This window comes from Delphinapterus leucas, chromosome 21 (assembly GCF_059928025.1).
Source record: "Delphinapterus leucas isolate spDelLeu-1000000601 "Yukka" chromosome 21, BTC_Dleu_Yukka2, whole genome shotgun sequence".
NCBI classification, from domain to species: Eukaryota; Metazoa; Chordata; class Mammalia; order Artiodactyla; family Monodontidae; genus Delphinapterus; species Delphinapterus leucas.
The window spans coordinates 29,083,658-29,096,513 of NC_143149.1; the positions used below are offsets into that span (position 1 = coordinate 29,083,658).

The 12,856-nt window shown below is 47.9% G+C and overlaps 1 pseudogene; it reads left to right on the plus strand.

The window, feature by feature from the left end:
- The window catches only part of LOC149744449 (eukaryotic translation initiation factor 2 subunit 3, X-linked pseudogene), a 70,035-nt pseudogene that overhangs the window by 20,873 nt on the left and 36,306 nt on the right, over window positions 1–12,856 (plus strand).

A 12,856-nucleotide genomic window follows, 5' to 3' on the forward strand; every position in this document is an offset into this window, starting at 1 on the left:
AGGGGGAGGTAAAACCTTGTGGATCTCAGACGGTGGTGAGGATCCCAGACTGCTCTCACTCGCCCTAAGGGCAGTGGGAAGGAAGCCTTTGCCGTATTTTACAAGGAGGGTAGCCTCTGGCCGCACCGTGGCAACTGCCCGCCGTGTGCAGGCGCCAGTCTAAGCGCTGCATGGATTTACTTCTTTAATCCGTACCGCTTTGTGAGACAGGGAAGTGAGACTCAGCGAAGTGAAGTAACTTGCCTAAGGTTGCACAGCAGTAAGAGGCAGAGCCAGACAGTCTGGGCCAAAGAAGTTAGTTGCTGGGCTAAGGGTGGAGGGAGGGGACAGCGTGATGTGGGCAGACCAGTTCAGAGCCATTGTTAGGAGCCATGATTAGCAGGACCTGGTGAGAGGTGAGGGTGCCGTGGGCAGTGGTGGGGAGAGACAGGGCAAGAGTAACTCCGAGGCCTCTAGCTGGCACCTCCCTGATTTCGGGGAAACCAGGAGAGTGTTAAGTACATATGCATGGCTATTATATATGTACACGCACACAGACATATATGCCATATGGCCTATTAGGCAGAGAGAGAGTGGAAAGAAATACAACAGGATGGTAACAGTAGCCGTCTTTAAGTAGCAGGCTGAGGAGTTATTTTTGTATTTCTTTTTTACACACCTGCATGTTTTGTAAACTTCTTACACTAGGTGTACATTATTTCCATAATCCAAGTAAAATTTGTGAGGCCTCCAGATATGCATGGAGCCGTGGGCAGCGCTGCCTGGGCGTGCAGAGGCCCCCAGGCACTGTCTGTGGCACGCGCTTGGTGAGAGACAAGCAGCCTTCTACAAGCCTCCCAGCTGCGGCTCCCCCTGTGCTCCTCCAAGGCCACCTACAGCCTGAGGTCAGCCCAGCTCCACTCCGAGCCTCAGGGTGGACATTGGAGGTGGAGTCCTCAACAGGAATTCCAGACCAGGCTGAGAGGTCCTGGCTTCCTGCAGAGGAGCCCATAACACAAGTCCAGTGGGAAGTAAAAGCAACCTCACAGTGGCAGGATGGGGAACAGATCCTCCCGTGGTCCCCACGGTAGGTGGCAGTGGGGTCTCCCACTGGGCTCTGCGTGTCCTGCCAACCCCCCTGCGCTTCCTCTGCAGGTCTGGGGCCACATCCCAGCTTCCCTGCCGTCTGGATGTAGCCAGAGGTAAGTCCCGGAGAAGATGGCTGGGAAGCAAGAAACAGGCCATTCCTCTAACTCTGTCCTCTTGAGAGCAGGATTGGGGTTCAGAGGGCAGCGTCTACAATAAAGACTCGAAAAGGCCCAGAGAACCCCAGCCGAGCGGTCAGGAGCTTGGGTGGGCTCAGCTGAGGGTGCAACCGGGAGGCACCCTCCTTATTCCCCAGGGAAACAAAGTGAGCTCCCTTGAAACCGGCCGGTAGGAAAGTGCTAAGGAAATAGGGGCGGGGGACCCCAGGAAGAAGTGTCCGTCTGCCTGGCAGGGCTTCTCCAGGACACAGCTGCCTCTGCTGCATTTGGACAGGCCACTTCCGGTTTCTGGAAAAAGCCACAGCAGCTTCAGGAGTCAGCACACCCCAGTTCACATCCAGGCTCTGTTACCACTTTTGAAGAGTTACCACGTTAAAGACCTAAATGTCAGACTGGATACTATAAAACTCCTAAGGAGAACATAGGCGGAATGCTCTTTGACATAAATCACAACAATATTTTTTGGATCCGTCTCCCAAAGCAAAGGAAACAAAAGCAAAAATAAACAAATGGGACCTAATTAAACTTCAAAACTTTTGCACAACAAAGGAAACCACTGACAAAACAAAAAGTCAACCTACTGAATGGGAGAAAATATTTGCAAATGATATGACATGACCAGTAAGGGATTAATATCCAATATATATAACCAGCTCATACAACTCAATGTCAAAAAAAAGAAAGAAGAACTGAATAGATGTTTTTCCAAAGAGGAAATGCAGGTGGCCAACAGGCACATGAGAAGATGTTTAACATCACTAATCGTCAGGGAAATGCAAATCAAAACCACAATGAGATGTTACCTCACACCTGTCAGAATGGCTGTCATCAAAAGAACACAAACAACAAATGTTGGCGAAGATGTGGAGAAAAGGGAACTCTCGTACACTGTTGATGGGAATGTAAATTGGTGTAGCCACTGTGGAAGACAGTATGCAGGTTCCTCAATAAACGAAAATTAGAACTATCGTAGGACCCAGCAATTCCACTCTTGGGTATATATCCAAAGAAAGCAGAAGTACTACTTCAAAAAGATACACGCACCCCAATGTTCACAGCAGCATGATCTACAATAGCTAAGACATGGAAGCAAACTATGTGTCCATCAACAGATGGATGGATAAAGGTGTGGTACATATATATACGATGGAATATTACTCAGCCGTAAAAAAGAATGAAATTTTGCCATTTGCAGCAACATGGATGGACTTGTAGGGTAGAAAGAAAAATGCTGTATGCCAACACTTATATGTGGAATCTAAAAAGTACAACAAACTCGTGAATATAGCAAAGAATGAATAGACTCACAGATACAGACAACAAAGTAGTGGTTACCAGTGGGGAGAGAGAAGGTGGAGGGGCAATATAGGGGTAGGGTATTAAGAGGTACAAACTATTACGTATAAAATAACCTACAAAGATATATTGTACAATATGGGGAATATAGCCAATATTTTATAATAACTATAAATGGAGTGTAACCTTTAAAAATTGTGAATCACTATATTGTACACTTGTAACTTATATAATATGTACAAGTATATTTCAATAAAAATAAACAATTTTTTTTTGCGGTACGCGGGCCTCTCACTGTTGTGGCCTCTCCTGTTTGCGGAGCACAGGCTCCGGACGCGCAGGCCCAGCGGCCATGGCTCACGGGCCCAGCCACTCCGTGGCATGTGGGATCTTCCCAGACCGGGGCACGAACCTGCGTCCCCTGCATCGGCAGGTGGACTCTCAACCACTGCACCACCAGGGAAGCCCTAAACAAAACTTTTAAAATTGAAAAGTTAAATGGTTACCATGGCATGCCTTAAACTTATACAGTGCTGTACGTCAATTATATCTCAGTAAAACTGGAAGGAAAAAAGTGGTTATGATGGCAGTGGACTCACAGGGCTATTGGGAGACCACAGATTGGGAATGGGAACCACTGTGCCCAACACACGGATCCACACAGCAAAGGGCTGCCTCTGTAGGAGTCTGTTGCAGGGTAACGCTGTCCAGGTGCTGTTCCAGTGACCAAAGGACACATACACACACACACACATACACACACACACACACACACACACACCCGTACACATCGGCGTCAACAGTCACATTTATGAAGGCATAAAGCTAAGCATAACCACCTAAAACACACAAATGTGTGCACAACCTGTTTACTCGCATTCTTGTAGTCACGTTTCATTCATAATCGTAAGTTAGGACAATATGCAAATTACAAAGTGCTTTTTACCTGACCCTTATTATCTCATTTGATTATCAAAACTTATGGCGAGAGGTAGGTAAGTTAATTGTTATCATCCAGTTTTCACAGATGATAAAGCTGAGCTAAGAGTCTCCCAAAGACACACAGTAAATGACAGCAGTAGATTTAAACCCGGTTCCAAGCTGTACGCTCTTCCGCTCTGCCACACAAGCTCCCATGACATATATACACGCTTATCTCCTAATCGGCAAATCGAAGTTTCTTAGCCGCCAAAAAGAAGACTTGGAATCAGCCCATCAGGTGAGAGTCAAATAGGAAAGAGAAGCTGATAGTCTAATAGAGAAGGCTCCCTCCACCATCAAGCAAGAACAAGCATCCCCTCAATCTACCCTTCTTACTTCCCAGCCTGTACCTGGCATGTTCTTTCCACCCAGGACACCATCCCCAGACTCTCTCTAATCAAAAATCAAAGCCCAGCTCAAGTCACACCTCCTCCGAGGAGCTCCCCTCCTCCAACACTCCCACCACCACCACGCTGCACACACACACACACACCTTTCTCGTTTCTCTCATGTCCCATTATAGAGTCGGGTCCTCACTGCTCGGCACATGTGGTTCTGGAATTGTTTTCTGTGTTTCAAGTATGAGAGCAAGGGCTCTGCGCTCAGCCAGCCATGGGTTTGAGTGAGCCCCATCTCCCCCTTCCTAGCTGTGTGGCCCTGGATAAGTTGCTTAACGTCTCTGGGCCTCATTCTCCTTGCTATCGAAGGGGGATAATGACAGGACAAACCTCATACTTATGAGAGCTAAATGTAAAACATGTGCCCGACACAGAGCAAAAGCCCAATAAATGTGACCTAGGAATACAGTTTGAGTTTCCCAGCAAATGTCCACGGAGTTTTGGACACATTCTTTTAGGAACCCCCTAAAGGGTCCAGCACGGGGCTGGGCACAGCCAAGTCATCAGTTGGCTAGTAAAGATGAGCCACCAGCCAGCTGTGGGCGCTAACCTGTCTGGCCTCAGTTCTCTGATCTGCGGGGCTCGGCGTCTTCCCTGACCCAGAGCACAGAGCGGTGACAAACGGCACTCTCAACAGCACAGATGGTCCCCAACTTATGATGGTTCGACTTACGATTTTTCAACTTTACGATGGTGTGAAGGCGATACGCATTCGGTAGAAACCATACTTCCAATTTTGAATTTTGAGCTTTTCCCAGGCTAGCGATCTGTGGCACGATGCTCTCGTGATGCTGGGCAGGGCACCCAGCCACAGCTCCTCGTCAGCCCTGCTATCAGGGAGCGGGGGAAACAGCAGATGCGCTTACCACCATTCTGCACCCAGACAACCATTGGCTGTTTTCCACTTTCAGCACAGTATTCAATCAATTACAGGAGAGATTCACACTTGATGATAAAATAAGCTTGGTGTCAGATGATTTTGCCCCACCGTAGGCTAACGGAAATGTTCTGAGCCTATTTAAGGTTGGCTAGACACAAATATGCTGCCTGGTAGGTTTGGTCTACTATATGTATTTTCATCTTATGATATTTTCAACTTCTGATGGATCTATTGGGAAATAACTGCATTATGAGATGAGGAAGATCTGCATTCACGAAGGGGGGTGGCTAAGTGAGCCAGGGGTTATTTGGACCTGGGTCTGGACCCTGGCTCCACCTTGAGCAACAGGAACGTCCTCTCTGAGCTTCAGCAATAAAGTAAGGGTGACAAGAGTAACTTCCCAGCACTGCTACAGCAACTCACGGGCGTCGCGCACGCAGACCTCCTGGCATGTGACAAACAAACGTGCAATAAAGTCATTGGTGGTGGACATTGTCGCCATCTCCATTATTACTGTTACTAGTAATCCCTAGCATGAAGGATAAAGGAGGTACAGAGAATTCAAGCCACAGCTGCTGGGACAGAAATGACTTAGGAAACCGTAATTTGAAAAGATACATGCACCCCAGTGTTCATTGTAGCACTATTTACGATAGCCAAGACATGGAAGCAACCTAAATGTCCACCAACAGAGGAATGGATAAAGAAGATGTGGTACATATATACAATGGAATGTTACTCAGCCGTAAAAAAGAATGAAATAATGCCATTTGCAGCAACATGGATGGACCTAGAGATTGTCATACTGAGTGGCATAAGTCAGACAGAGAGAGACAAATATACGATATCGCTTATGCGTGGAATCTAAAAAAAAGGGTACAAATGAACTTATCTACAAAACAGAAAGAGAGTTACAGATGTAGAAAACAAACTTACGGTTACCGGGGGTAAGGGGGCATGAGGGATAAATTGGGAGACTGGGATTGACATATATACACTACTATATATAAAATAGATAACTGATAAGGACCTACTGTATAGCACAGGGAACTCTATTCAATACTCTGTAATGACCTGTATGGGAAAATCATCTAAAAAAACAGACTGGATATATGTATGTGTATAACTGATTCACTTTGCTGTCCACCTGAAACTAACACAACATTGTTAATCAACTATACTCCAATAAAGATAAGAAAGAAAGAAAGAACGAACTTAGGAGAATTGCCTCTGACAGAGTGAATAGTAAAAATTTGAGAGCTTGTGTATTACATGAACCCCAGGATCTCCTTTCTCTCTAATACTCAGTGTCAGTGGATCAAACCACACGTCTTTCCCAGGCCCCCATCCCGTAAGGTATGGAAAGAAGCTAAACACATACTTGTCCTCTGCTGTGGGAAGATCCTCGGTGCCACCTGGGCTTTACTCCAGCTTGTCCGGTCAAGACCCCCGGGGCAGGCAAGGCACACACCCAGGGCGGCACCTGTGAGGCACGGTCCCCTCTGGGGCTGAAATCACAGGCTCCCTGCCCCTGGGGAGCCCCTGCCTGCCTAAGGCCCATCTCCAAAGTGCAGAACTGCAGGCAGCCAGACTGTCCCAGGCTTGTCCGAGTACTGTCCCCCAGCCGGGAGGCCCAGGTCACCACTGTGACCCTCTGCGGGGCGGGGCGGGGCAGGAGGGGCCTAGGTGAAGGAGGAGAAGTCTCTCGGGGACCAGGAGAGGAGTCGGGCATGAAGCAACGAGCGCTCCCAATGAGCAATGGGCACTCCCAACTCCCAGAGCGGCTCTGCCCCGCCCGGCCTCCCTTGAGGCCACTGCAGCCAACTTCAGCCGGGCCACTTGCCAACCCTCAAGTGTTGCCTTTAGGGGAACTCAGCAGCTTTCAAGGTGTTGACCTTCCTGCCAGTGTTTGCCGATGAACACCTGTCACAGGCGTGAGCACCAATGACAGCCCCGAGTGAGTGGCATTAAGGGGACATCTGCATTAGTGACATGCCTTTTGAAGGTCAACGATGCCTATTTAAGTACCTGAGGGGAAGGTGAGGGTGGGAGGCACCAGCCACCCTGCAGTCCAAGCCGGGGGCTCCATGACTTGTGCTAACACTCTCCCCAGGCATCCCTGTAATTGAAGGAACTCAGAGACTTTCTCTCCCTCACCCTGGAGCAGAGGGTGACAGAGAAAGACACATTTGTCTTAAGCCGGCCCTGCTCACCTCTGCTGGGAAGCTGAGCTCCCTCTGTGCTCACAGGAGGGGGCGGGGTGGGAGTTGTTGATGCCGGATGAGAAGATTTGGAGGGGAGGCGACGGGGACAGCACATTTCCAGTGAAAATACAGGGGCTCGGGAGAGGGAAAGCCTTGACAGAGTGTTCCCGATGACAGCACACCCTGGATGGGCCAGGCGTCGGCCTAAAAGTCGGGAGGAATGTATACAAAGATAGCTGCTCCATTTCAAGAAAATGGAACAGGTGTCCCAGGGAAAAAAAAAGTCCCGACACTGATTTTTTTTTTTTTTTTTTTTTTTTTTGCAGTACGTGGGCCTCTCACCGTTGTGGCCCCTCCCGTTGCAGAGCACAGGCTCCGGACGCGCAGGCTCAGCGGCCAGGGCTCACGGGCCCAGCCGCTCCGCGACATGTGGGATCTTCCCGGACCGGGGCACGAACCCGCGTCCCCTGCATCGACAGGCGGACTCTCAACCACTGCGCCACCAGGGAAGCCCCGGAAGCCCCCCGACGCTGATTTCTAAGAGGTCTGTGCATGTGATACATGGTGGGTGGTGGTATTATTATAAAAAGATGTCGGGGATAAACCACAGGCCTCCCCACAGATGCGACGGCCAGATGGAAAGGTTGGCAGGATTTTGACTTCACTTGTTCTCTGTGTCCCAGGATCCCCACAAAGCTCCGCTAAGGGGCCCAGACACCAAGTGCTTCCATCAGCAAAACAGAGACGGAGAAACGGCAACACAGCACCGCCCAGAGCTTAAGGACCACGCTGTGTCTCCCACCAGCGCAAGTTTATGACTCACCCCACATTTTCCATTTCCCATCTTCCTGCGGGCCTGCGACTCACCTCAAGAAGCCATTTTCCAGTTGAGGAAAACTGAGGCCCCAGTCATTGAGCTTAGCTCGAAGCAGAAACCGGGGGTGGCTATAATGGTAACGGGTAGCATTTATTACCGGAGCCTGGCGCTAGATACACGCTAAGGTTATTAATTCATGCAATCCTCACCTTATTATAATCTCCACTTTATAGATGAAAAAACGCGGAGGGACTTCCCTGGCGGTCCGGTGGTTAAGACTCGGTGCTTCCACCTCAGGGGCCGTGGGTTCGATCTCTGGTCCCAGAAGTTCCGCATGCCGCGTGGTGCAGCCAAAAAAAAAAAAAAAACTCAGAGAAATTGATGGAATTGCCCAAAGTCACACAGCCAGTTAAGGGGTGGGGACAACCCTCACACCTGTCCATTTGGACCCAAGGGCGGTTTTTAACTGCTATAACTGGGGCACGGCCAGGATCAGGGCTCTATGGCTGGGTGGGAGGGACGGAGCCCCCAGGGAAGCCTGCAGGAGCAGACAGAGAGCCCGGGACTCTGCCGAGACCAGCTCCCTTCCTCTCAGAAGAGAGAGGTTCCCAAGGTCTGGCAGGGAGGAAAGCCTCGGGGTTTAACCCTGTAGTGGTCCAAAGACAGGCTCCCGGCGTCGGGAGGGCAATGAGAGAAGAGAAATCAAAGCCATAAAACTTCCCTGCCACCTAAGGCAGGTAAAGGGGAGGAAACGAGGCCAGCAGCCATGTACCCCTCGATCCATATTTCACAGGAAAGATGATAGCAAGTGGACATGTCACCCCCCAAAACCAGAAACTCAAAGCAATTTTAGATGAACTTTCAGAATGATGAAGGAGACGACCGTGTTCGTGTTATACACCAGATAAATCACACCAAAATGATAGCTGTAATTCCCAAAAGTACACAGAGAATTGATTTTACTATGACACTTATCATGATGAAAGGGTTCACCCCTGCAAGGACCCTTCTTAAGTGGCTCCAGCTTAACCCCTGCCCCGCCAGGTCCAGCTCATCTGCTCCCTGAGCCCCAGCGTGCAAAGCTGCAGCCTGGCGCTGTCCCTGGGCCCCACCAACGTGGGTCACCAGCAGCTTCCAAAGCCCTGGGTGAGCCCAGCACCAGCAGACGTCTGAGGTCAACTGAGCTCCTCTCTGAACTAGGAAACAGCCTCACTGGCTGTGTCTGTCCGAGTCTGAGTGAAGGGAGAAAAGAACTGGTGTTTTTTACGTTTACCCGCTTCTGCACAATTACCTGTGCGCTGGGTGTTATGACTTACTCGCTTTATCAGATGAATTAACTGGGGCTCAGAGAGGCCAACTTACCCAGAGATTTGAATCTGGGTCTTAGTGACTCCCAACTGGATTCTCTTCCCACCACGTCCTGCTGGCATTTGGGCTGCTAAGATGCTACCCCCAACCCTGGGCCAGAATTTCATTCATTCATTCAGGGCTCAGCAAATATTATTGAGTATCTATAGGTACCAGGCACTGGGTTGGGGATACAGTTGAGAATAGGACTGTTTCTTCCTCGTGGACCTAACTTGACACAAATGAATGAAAGTAAATGAATTACAAGCAGTGAAAGAGTGCTTTGAAGGACATGCATGGTGCTGTCCCACTTTAAAAGGGAGCTGCCTGGGTCAGGAAGAGCAGAGGAGGCTTCCCTGAGGAGGTGACCGCAACTGAGAGCCCAAGGATGGGACGGTGCCAACCAGGCAGAAGGATAACTGCACGGTGGGGACCAGGGTCTGGAGGCAGGTGTAGCCGGAGTGGAAGAGGAGGTGAGAGAAGCAGCTGTCAAAGGAGGCCAGAGGGATGGGAGGGCTGAACGAGCAAATCAAGGAGCTTTTCTCCATCCACAGGAAGCCATGGAAAGCCATTGCAAGGATTAAGCAGGGGAGGTTGGGACATGATCAGATTTGTGTTTCAAAAGCTCACTCCAGTGCCGATTCGAGGACCAGGCTGAGCTTAGGCGGCCTGGAGGCTGAGCTTAGGCGGCCTGGAGGCTGAGCTTGTTTTCAGATTGGCACCCAAGAAGGCATAAGGCATAATGTATCCTTACAGGCGTATTTGCATCCTACCAACTGGAGGTCAGAATTATACTGCTCACAAGTTCTATAAAATAAGCTATAAAAACCAACTCAGGACAAAATCAAAGAGCGTTGCTGGAAAGAAAAATAGATGACGTTTCAGAGTTAATGTCATAAACATCTTTAGCTCTATATTGCCATCTGTTTTTACACTTCTAACTTCAGAGCTAAGATCGCTTCAGCCATGTTGTTCAAGAGTTTCTTCTGGTTTGGTTTGGTTTGGTTCTGGGGATTTGTCTTTTGTTTTCTAAATGCGGCTGGTCCAATCCCGGTTCTGCCTCTTACTACTTTGTGATCTTGGGCAAAAGCCTTGACTTTGAACTTCAGTCTTTCCTCTGACTTTACAATATTATGATCCTGTGACATACAGAGACTCTATGAGAGTCAGATGGTGAAGGCTTCTCAAAGTCAAGCTGTGGGAATTTACAGTCAGACATACTCCAGAGAACAAATAACAGGAAAGCTCTCTAGCCCCCAAGCCCCCTAAAAACAAGTCTGCTGGGCTCCAGGAATCTGGCTGAGAGCAAAAGACATACCTTTAAATCAATAACCATAGTAACGTGCCCCACGGTTTCAAAGATTAGGAGTAATGGGGGCAGTGATCAGAATGCAATCATCTTAAAATTATCAAAGGACAAAAAAGCAGGACTCGGGCTTCCCTGGTGGCGCAGTGGTTGAGAGTCCGCCTACCGATGCAGGGGACACGGGTTCGTGCCCCGGTCTGGGAGGATCCCACGTGCCGCGGAGCGGCTGGGCCCATGGGCCATGGCCGCTGAGCCTGAGCGTCCGGAGCCTGTGCTCCACAACGGGAGAGGCCACAACAGTGAGAGGCCCACGTACCACAAAAAAAAAAAAAAAAAAAAAAAAGCAGGACTCAAGTAATTACCTCCCAATAAGTTTCTTCTCTCTTGAATTCTCCAAGTTACAAGGTAAACACTTAATGAATTAAACTAGAAAGTAGAGAGATTTTAGAAATGTCATTCCGCTGCCCAAACAAGTTTATAGGAGGACAATTAACAGTGAGCATGGTATAACTTAGCAAAACCTAGATACAAGCTCCTACCGGATGCCTTTAAACCAGTAATTTTCAAACTTAAGTAGTAAAGGATAAGAACACATTTAAAGGGAAAAAAAAAATCGCACCAATCCCCATGGGGTTGACTTAAGTTATTTTACCATAAATTTAATATATACAAACACTGACTGAGGTATAAATCCTATACTTCTAGCTCTTATGCACATATAAAATAAAAACAAATTTATGGAATAAATACAATTAAAACTACCAAACCAATAAAATTCAAATTAACAACATTAACTTACTATGACGGATAATGATGCCTTGTAGAAGCTAGGTCTGGTGTTGGGCTCACCAGAAAGATATCATTGTTCTAGGCTTCACCCCCACTGTCAGCTCGATTCTTTGGACTTTAACATGATGGACCATTATTTAATCCAGACATCATCAAACATTTTCTATAAAAGACCAGATTGTAAATATTTTTGGCTTTGCAGACCATATGGGCTCTGTCACAAACTACTAACTCTATCGTTGCAGCATGAAATCAGCCGTAGACAATGGTTAATGGATGGACCTGGCTGTGTGCCAATAAAACTTTATTTACGAAAACAGGTGCTGGGCAGGATTTGGCCCAAGGGCCAGAGTTTGCTGACTCCTGATTTCATCCATCATCTTTATTATGTCATCATTTGGCCTTTTGCCTCTTAACAACGACTTTCACTCAACTATTGATTTATTATTTTTATGGACCAGTCAATCCAATAATTCATTCCAAATTTCAACCTTGAAAAAAATTAAACGGAACATGTATTTCTTGCCTATTTACAAATCAATCACTGGTAAAAAGTTGACATGAAAAAAAGGCAGGATCTGAGTAATGCACCTTCTAAAGTGGGTTCTGGGTGCCTGTGGTCCCCTGGACCATGTGTCAGTTCCGTCCTTTTCTTTCTTTTCTCTATTTGAACTACAGATTAGACATCCAACAGTGATATCCTTCTACCTTAATTGGACATGAGCATATCATTTAAGATTGTCAGCCTCTGCTGTTTTCTCTTTATTTTACCGTTCGGTCATTCAAACAAAAAAAAATCATTGATCATTTAACAAAATGTCAGGCACTGTTCTGAGCACTTGAGATCTTAAGTGCGGAAAACAGACCCAGAAACCCAGCCTTCACAGATCTTACATCCAGATTGGGGAGTGAGTGGCAGAGACAGACAATAAAAATTAGTCTATTAATACATAAATGGTGCTGTTTGAATGAAATGAAATGAAGGTCTATGTTCAATAATGAAAGAAACCAGCGTCTTCATCTTAGAAAATGATCCCAAAGAGAAGTGTTCTGTGTCTACCCCGTGCAAGGATTCAACGACCGCAGACAGGGAAGGTTTGCTTTGTTTTGTACTAGGACAGGTCATCCTAACAGGAGCCAGGCTTGCTCACCAGCCCATCAGGAGCTACCATGCTGTCACATCCGGGGCTCCTTAGGTGCCAAAGCGGTCAAAGCACAAAGGCTCCAGAGCTGAAACGGGGCGGCACTATTTAGTACTTGCAGGTGACCTAAGGTATTGCTGGTGTCGTTGGTTAGGTAGTCTCACCTCCTTCACAGCCCCTCACAGATGGCCTGGACATGAGGAAGTGGACTTTGGAAGGCCTCGCCAGGTCCTGGCTCTGCCACTGGCGACTGTGGACCAGTCAGCCACCCTGTTTGAGTCTCAGTTTCCCCATCTATAATTCTGGAATGACAGAAGTGCCTTTCCTGTCTCCCTCAAAATTCTTCAGAAAACCAAATGAGATAAGTTATGAAAGAGTTTTGAAAATGAATCTGCTGAGAGCTGGCTTGGCCCCGGAAAAAAAGTTGGAGGGCCCCAGAGAGGGGAGATTTG